Below are 9,205 nucleotides of genomic sequence, written 5' to 3'. Positions count from 1 at the left end.
TGCTGCTTGGCCTGCTGTGTTCATCCAGCTCTACACTTTGTTATCTCAGATTCTCCAGCATCGGCAGTTCCCACTATCTCATCTTCAGGTACGCCTGGTGCTGTTCCTGGCATACCATCCTGCACTCTCCATTTAACCAGGGTTAATCCCCTGGCTTGATGATAACGATTGAGTGGGTGATATGCCGGGCCATGGGGTCACTGATTGTGCTAGGGTACAACTCTGCTGCTGTTGATGGCCCACAATGCCTCATGAATGTCCAGTCTGGGATTGCTAGATCTGTTCGAAGTCTGTCCCATTTAGCATGGTGACAGTGCCACACATCATGATGGAGGTTGTTCTCGATGTGAAGGCGGGACTTTGTCTGCACAGGGACTGTGTGCAGTGGTCACTCTCACCAATACTGTCATGGACAGATGCATCACCAGCTGGCAGATTGACAAGGATGAGGTCAGATATGGGCTTTCCTCTTGTTGGTTCCCTCACCACCTGCCACAGACCCAGTCTAGCAGCTATGTCCTTTAGGACTCGATCAACTCAATCAGCAGTGCTGCTGCTGAGCCACTCTGTGTGGTGGACATTAAAATACCCCATTCAGAGTACATTCTGCACCCTAATTACTTTCAGTGCTTCCTTCAACTGTTGTTCAATATAGAGAAGGTGGAATTCGTCTACCGAGGGAGGACAGTATGTGGTTAGCAGCAGGAGGTTTCCTTGCCCATGCTTAAGCGGAAGCCATGAGGCTTCAGAGAGGCTGGAGTCCATTTAAGGACTCTGAAGATAACTCCCTCAACTGCCCATCACTGTGACTCCACCTATGCTGGGTTTGTCCTGCTGATTGGACACATATCCCGGGCTGGTGATGGTGGCACCTGCGACATTGTCTGTCAGATATGATTCCATAAGTATAACTATGTCTGGTTGTTACTTGATTCCTCTGAGACAGCTCTCCTAATTTTAGAACTAGCCCCCAAGTTAAGGAGGACTTACGGAGCCTAAGACTAAATTGTGTTAGAAAGTGTTAGGCAACAGGCCTCAGCGACTTCACACTAACATTGTACATTTAGGGAATGGGAGGAAGAAAAAGGTACAAAGTAGGAGAGAAATGCTTTATGTCTCAGCAAACGAAGTGACCAAAATAATTAACCCAAGTCCGGCTATATGCATCAAGGAAAACAAAATTTGCATTCACTTCATACAATACTGTATGATCATTAAAAATGAATAGAAAAGCTCAAATTGATTTCTTTGCTATAATGGCTCATTAGATGGCGCACTTTAGAAGTCAAACTCAAATCAAAACATTCAAGCTAGCCAACATTTTTTTTGCAAAAAAACTGAGTCACCTGTTAATCAGTGGATACAAATGCTTTTCTCCAGCACTGTACTAATAAGGTCTCCAAAGCAATCAAGGACAACAATTTTCTTGTACATCATAAATCTCTCAAATTAGTATCAGTACAAAATGTTCCAGAACAAGCAAAGAACTGAAGACATGGCATTCATGCATCGCTCTCGTCAAAAGGTAGCAGTGTGATTGATTGATTGATTGATTGATTTGTCACATGTACTGAAATACAGTGAAAAGCTTTGTGTACAGGCAGATCATAGTAAGCAAGGAAGTACAGATCAAAAAGACTTCGAGGCATACAGGTTACACTGCATTGGGCATGCGCTAGGAGAGATCAACGTTAGCAAGATCAGCATTATTTGAGGCCAGAAAGTCCATTCATCAGTTTAACAATGGCTAGGAAGAAGCTGCTCCTGAACCTGCTTGGGCTTGTGTTCAGGCATCTGCATCTTCTGCCTGATGGAAGAGGTTGTAGGAGGTCATTACCAGGGTGCGATGGGTCTTTGATGATGTTGGCTGCCTTTCCGCAGCAGCAAGCCTTGTACATAGAGTCCACGGATGGAAGCTTGGCTTCCGTGATGGTCTTGGCTGTGCAGACCACCTTCTGTAGTTTCTTACAGTCCTGGGCAGAGCAGTTGCCATACCAGGCTGCTATACCCCCAGACAGTATGCTTTCAATGGTGCATCTGTAGAAGTTAGTGAGGGACTTTATGGATGTGCCAAATTTCCTGAGCTGCCTGAGGAAGAAGAGGCGTTGTAGTGCCTTCTTGACTGTCGTATTTACGTGCGAAGTCTAGGACAGGTCGTCAGTTATCGCCACTCTGAGGAACTTGACGCTGTCCACTCTCTTAAACCTCAGCTCTGCTGATGTAGATGAGGGCGTGTTCTCCTCCTTTCTTTCTGAAGTCAATGATCAGTTCTTTAGTTTTGCCGATGTTGAGAGAGAGGTTGTTATCATTGCACTACATCACCAAGCCCTCTATCTCCCTTCTGTATTTTGACTCGTTGTTGTTAGATATCCGTCCTATTTTGGTGGTGTGGTCAGCGAACTTGTAGATGGTGCTCAGTCAGAATTTGGCAACACAGTCGTGCGTGTGCAGGGAGTACAGTAGGGGGCTGAGGATGCATTCTTGCGGGGGTCTCCAGTGTTGAGTGTTATTGTGGAGGAGGTGCCTCACTGATTACGGTCTCTGGGTCAGAAAGCTGAAGATCTAGTTGCAGAGGGCACAGCTGAGACCAAGGTCATGCAGTTTTGAGATCAGTCTGGCGGGGATAATGGTGATGAAGGCAGAGCTGAAGTCAACAGCAGTAGCCTGACATAGGTGTCCTTGTTGTCCAGATGTTCTAGGGATGAGTGCAGGGCTGGGGAAATGGCACCTGCTGTGGAGCTGTCACATTGGTAAGCAAGTTGTAGGGGACCGAGGCATGTTGGAAGACTAGAGTTGATGTGGGTCATGACCAGCCTCTCTAGGCACTTCATGATTATTGAAGTCTGAGCCACTGGGCAGTAGTTAAAGCACATTGGATGCGCTTTCCTAGGTACAGGGTTGATAGTGGTGTTCTTGAAGCAGGCGGGGGCTTCGGCTTGGAGGAGGGAGAGGTTGAATATGGTGGTGAATACCTCCACCAGTTGGTCTGCACAGGATCTGAGTGCTCGGCTGGGAACATTGACTGGGGCCCGTCGTTCTCCTTGGGTTGACTCCCAGGAAGACCAAGCTGACATCTGCAGCAGTGACAGAGGGAGCAGGTGTGTCTGGGGCTATCAGGGCAGGCATCGCCACGCCACTGGCATTCTGCTCAAAGTGAGCATAGAAAGCATTGAAAGCATTAAGGGGAGATGTACCTTCGCCTGCTATCTTGCTCTGCTTCATTTTGTATCCCATAGTGTTGTTTAGGCCTTGCCATAGGCGGCGGGAGTCTGATTCTTACCCATGGTATTTGGCAGCTGAATATTGATGATTTCGATCTAAAAACATATCGCAGAAAAGATACCACACTGAAGGAATGATGGCCAAAAAAACATTGCGAGCATTATATGGGAGGCCAGGGGCAGTTATCATCTCCAAATCAGGCCCAGTGTCTCCACTTGGTAGGGAGACCTGTTCGACTGGCTCCCTGTCACTTAGCCAATACTTCTCCCTGGAGAAGATCTGCTGTACGTGAAACCAAGTGAGATGCAGAGGATGGAAAAGAGTTGTTAAAGTACTTCCTGGTCTCAAAGTGTCATTGCAATTATGAATGCGAAGATGTCACATGGCTCCAACGTATAGTTCTGCTATGCTAGGAGGAAGCATGGACTATGTAAAATGAAAAATGTAAAAGCCTCAAAAAAATCATGACCGATCAACCCATGAATGATTATCCTCCCTCATCCCCTTCACTTCAGCTACACCCGAGTTGAGGCCTGCAGTGGCAATATCCCCCACCTATGGTGGGAAGAGGTGGGGTTCCAGAGGCAGCCAGAAATTCCATTAAGCGATCAGTATTCTTCAAATCCTGGAGACTGAACTAGCTCCGGAGCATAGGCATGGATCAGATCCAGACCTCTAAAGTTGAGATGCTAGTCAGCTTTCAGATGCCCAGCTGTTGGCTAGGAACAAATCAGGTTAGCAGACTTCTTAAAAATATGAAGGAAATAAAGCACTTTCAAGGGAGCATGTGGATAACATACATTTTATTGACTGTTCTCCATATGGTTTAGTGACTAACTAAACCATATGGTATGGGAGATCCTCTCAGACAAGGTCAAACTGGATAGAGTTTCACAATCTCAGCTGGGCTAGGTGAAGTACTATAAATTGGTCTCAATGCCTTTCTTTGGGCAGAGTGCTAGAAGAAAAAATTAGCTTCTGGTTATTACTCAATGAAACCTGCTATGATGCTGTCCTAAGTTGCTAAAATTCACCTCCCTTTCACACAGGCCCTTTAGTGCAGTGAGATGCTGCAAGACCCTTCACAACAGCATAAGATATTAGGACAGATGACCAACAGTTTTGAAATGAGGCAAGCGTAAAAGGAGCTGAAGGAGTTAAACTGTCAACACTGACTGTGCAGCTACATAAAGTGGAAAAAAATACACTTGAATAGACCTGTAGAACTGCACACCCACAGCTTCAAGAAAAATAGAACAGGAAGCGAACTGAAAGGAAAGCTGCATCACCCGTGGTGATTCTCTTGACAAACCTAAGGGCAGCATTTTTATAAGGCCAAAGGTGCTGTGGCATATGATGCACAAGGTTTTGTTCTGCCAATGTGCAGCTGGATAAGCTTCAAGGACACAATTTCTGTTTAGCCAAAAAGATAAGAATCATTCAGGACTTCTTGCTGTTTAGCCATGAAATGTTTAAGATTGTAATCTGCAGGTCAATCTCACACTGGAGATTAGAAATGTCAGTACATTAAGTTTGTTTTCACATCAATGTTGATGTATAATTTTTAATTCATTACTTGGATATCTTGTGTGTTATCCTGAGAACAATAGGATAGTCGATAACCATTCATTTTAGTACAATTATAAGGTGATTGGCAAAGGCAAAGATTTTGGACCGAAACAAAAAGCAGCTGGTACGGTTTTCATTTGTTAAGCTTTTCCCAGTGCTTATTGTAGGAACTTGATTATTTTTGGACTTTCAGGGGCACTGAAACATGAAATCTAAAACAATCTGTACTGAAACTGCTATACATCGGGGATCATTTGATGAAACAAATGTATAATTTCTGTCAGTTTTTTAAATAGGGAAGAGGATAGTTTAAAAGGAGGAACTACTCAGGAAACAGAAAGGCTAGAGGCAAATGCCTGAACACAAGTCTTAGCAACCCAATGGTGGTGTTATGAGGGATATCACTTAATACAGAATATGCTTTTCTTCCAAACCAGGGCTTTCTAGCTACGGGTCATGATGCCCAGCTGGGTCAGCTGACAAAATCTGATGGCCAGAACACTTAAACTTGCAATGGTCAGCAGTATGTGTGACAGAATGTGAGTGTGTTGTGACAGAGTAAGCAAGAGTGTAAGTTAATGAGACAGTGCGAGCACAAATAATTGATTGAGCATTATCTAACATCAGCATCTGCGCATGACCTGAGCCCCCTCCATAGAGCTCTGACCTGTGGTCCAATAACTTTCAATCCTGCAAATGGGGTCATGGTGGAAGAAAGTTTGGGGAGCATTGTTCTAAGGTAAAACTACATTCCTTTGCAACTATTATTAAGTAACCAAATGGAAGAGTTGTTTAATTTTGTTTTAAGCTGTGGTTTACAAGCTTACGTTTCTGTTTAAAGTGCATTAGATGAGCTAACTTAGTGGTCATGTACATTCTGGACTCTTTGCCAAAGCATCGGAATGAATTTGTGTGACACTTGGGATTGTGAGGGGGAAAAGAAAGAAAGAAGAAGAAAATCGGTCTCTAAGTAATTTTAACTGTGTTCTCCAAAGGCTAGTCAATCAAACTCCTTGTGAAAAGTGCACATCTATCATCAGCTCAGAAAATATTCAACATAAGTCAATATTTTAGAAAAAAAACAGTTGAATGCCCATCCAGAATTACTATCTCTGCTCACAAATTCATTATGGCCCCTTTAGTGAAGTATCAGATAGATTGAGAGGTCAAAAATGAACGAATGTATTGTTCCTACCTCTCCATGATTCAATCTTGTGCTCTTCCAGCTCATAGATTTGTACCTAAAATGGAAAAAAACACAACCTATTATTTAGACAACCCCAAATTTTAGTCAACTGTATTCATTTCTCCTATTTGAACGGTATGCCAGAGAATAAATCAGAATATTTAGAAAACTCTCTCAGGGTAAAAGTGAACTTTTCCTGTTAGTTTGCATAATCTAAAGTGAAGAGAACAGCTCCCACAGTCATAGTGTGTCATAGAACAGAGAAATAGGCCCTTTGGCTCACCATGTCTATGCCGAACAACAAACACCAACTATACTAATTCTTACTACCTGCACTGGTCCATAGCCTACTGTGCCCTGGCATAATAAGTGCTTGTCCAGATGCTTCTTAAATGTTGCAGGAGTACCTTTCTCCACTACCTTTCCAGGCAGCACGTTCCATATTTGTACCACCCACTGGATGAAAGAAATTTTTCTCAGATCCCGACTAAACTAATTACTCCTCACCTTAAACTTATGCCCTTTGGTCTTAGGCATACCTGCCATGGGGAAAGATTCTCACCATCTACCCTGTCTATGCCTCACAATTTGTATACTTCAATCAGATTCACCTTCAGCCTCCTCTATTCTAGGGAATACAAACCAACCTATCCATAAGACCATAAGATGCAGGAACAGAATTCGGTCATTCAGCCCATCGAGTCTGCTCCACCATTCAATCATGGTTGATATGTTTCTCAACCCCATTCTCCTGCCTTCTCCCTGGAACCCTTGAGCCCAATAATAACCAAGAATCTATCTTTGTCTTAAATATGCTTGATGACTTGCCTCCATAGCCTTATTCCAACTCAACCCAAATGGGGTGGAAAAAAAAGGAAGCTGGAAAGTGTTATACAATACATAAATAATAAGTATAAAAACTGTACACAAGACAGAGCGAGATTGCACAAGAAATAGAGTGAGAGATAGAAAACAACACTCATTGGATACCTTTTTCAAAGAAATGCATATGATAGTGCAAATGGAGGCCAAGCTGCCTACTGTATTCTGAGATAAAAATCAAGAGAAAGAAATAGGGATAAAAAGCAAATGAGAAAGAGAGAAAGAACTAGAGCATGAGAGATTATAGCAGAGAAGTAAAGAATGGAGAAACAAGACGAAATACATAAAAAAAAATGCACAAATTTAAGGTTTTTAGAAAGACTGCCATAGGGAGTAAAATCACCTATTGTACTCTTATTAACTGTATCTACTTTTTGCCTGTATCTCACTTTTCTGTGCTTCTGATTTAGTTATTTACTTTGAGTCTCATGCTGTTATTTCTGCACATTGCCTGATCGCCTGTACCTATTCTTTTGCTTATAAATATAATGAATGGTGCAACATCACAAGCTGGAGAAAATTACAGCAGAACAACGAGCAATGAGGCAGACAGCTCTGATCTTTAAAAATTTAAAAGAGAAGGACTTCAAATGTTTGCAGGGTGAAAGTCTACTCTTAATGAGGATTTCCGCAGCCTGGTCACAGAATTCTAATTGTTTTTGCATAGCACAAACTGTCAAAACACAATTGGTACTTGATCCGTTGAGAGACCAGGGACCAGGATACTACATGAAATTCATCTTGTGGCTTTCAGTATTACAAATGCATGCATCATGACAGAGGACCAGCAAAAGTCAGAACATTGCTGGCATGTTCATAATGCTGTTTTTTTTTGGGGTGGGCATGGGCAGTTCCAAGACTCTTACCAAGCAAGAACGTAGGAATGGCACCATAGTCCCAAGTCAGGACAGTACAGAGCTTGGAGGGGAACCTGCAGTGGTCTCGCTTCCATATACCTGCTGCCTTTGAGATGGTGGAAAAGTCCGGTGTGGGAAGTAGCCTTGCTGAACTACTGCAGTACAATGTGTAGATGGTACAAGAATGTTTAATGAGGGATAGGGGTCAGAAGGATGCTGATCCAGCAGATTGCTGTGCCTTGGATAATGTTTCTTAAGTTTGGTCAAATAATCAGGTATATTTACACTTTAGTTTTAATAATCTTGATTCAGTATACATGTGTTCTCACAACTTCTTATTTTTAAATTATCTTATTTAAATGCAGTCAACTTTTCTTTGATCTACTAATCAATTAAGGTACACATTATCTTCAAGGCAGTCTACACTGTCCCTTTTTCAACCTCTGCTAAACTAATTTTAACTTAGCCTTACAGCTGATACCTAGACAGCCCTGAAGGGGCTAGAGAAGGGTCTATTTTTCTGAAGAAGGGTCTAGGCCCGAAACGTCAGCCTTCCTGCTCCTCTGATGCTGCTTGGCCTGCTGTGTTCATCCAGCTCTACACCTTGTTATCTCAGATTCTCCAGCATCTGCAGTTCCTTGTACCTCTAGCCCTGATACAGACGAATATGTTGAGAAATGGTGATAGATTTGGCCTTCCCAATTGTGGGAGACAACAGAGGCCTGTTACTAACGAGAAGAAAAAAGGCAAGATTTAAGTTCAAATACAATCTGACATACAGCAGGATTTTGGAAAGTCTTCTTTCCTTAAAAGGCACAAATGAATTGTTTTCAGCCCACCTTGAAAACCATGAAACAACAGCAATGTGGTATTTGTTTTTTGACTTCATATACACCTATGAAGTACCTTGGGGCATTTATCACAAACATACTAGATAAATTAAAGTTATTCAAGTGGTTGTTGATGCTGAGGTTGAATGTTTTGAATCTAACACATTTGTGTTTTCTCCACAAATATTATTGAATGGTGAATACTGATTAAAGTATGCAAATTTATTTCAGCTAAACCAGTTTCTTTTTCAAAACAAAAACTTATTTGCTTCGTTTGCCAAAATTTTAATGTTGACAACTGAAAGCACTTACCATGGGTGATTTGTAGTATCTGTGCAGTATGTTAATGAAGTCCGTTATAGTTAACATTCCTAGGGGAAAACAAATATGATTAATTGAGGTTACAGAATATTGCAGAACACTATTACCACTGAAACCTGAAATTTGGGATATTCTAGTGGAAATCTGTTTCATTAAAACCCAGCAATAATGTTTACATACGCATGGAGTTTTCACTTGTTGGGTTAAAAAACCTCACTATGTTACTACCAGTTGCCAATAAACAGACACTAAATCCACTGGCAGTAAAGTGAGAATGGATGTAAAATCAAGTACATTGAGAACAAAGCTCAAGTGTATGAGGAATAAAGTAGTATATT

At 42.1% G+C, this 9,205-nt stretch overlaps 1 long non-coding RNA gene across 1 annotated transcript; it reads right to left on the bottom strand.

The window, feature by feature from the left end:
• Positions 1-4,038: 4,038 nt before the first annotated feature.
• Positions 4,039-8,933, bottom strand: LOC125485944. Its single transcript, XR_007264656.1, has 3 exons — positions 8,859-8,933; positions 5,987-6,032; positions 4,039-4,180 (listed from the first exon to the last, which is right to left on the bottom strand). It is a non-coding gene; the product is annotated as an uncharacterized LOC125485944 (long non-coding RNA).
• Positions 8,934-9,205: the final 272 nt, after the last annotated feature.

This window comes from Rhincodon typus, chromosome 2 (genome assembly GCF_021869965.1).
Source record: "Rhincodon typus isolate 14 chromosome 2, sRhiTyp1.1, whole genome shotgun sequence".
Lineage (NCBI taxonomy): Eukaryota > Metazoa > Chordata > Chondrichthyes > Orectolobiformes > Rhincodontidae > Rhincodon > Rhincodon typus.
The sequence above is the reverse complement of the archived record's forward strand: the minus strand, read 5'-3'. Positions and strand labels throughout refer to the sequence as shown.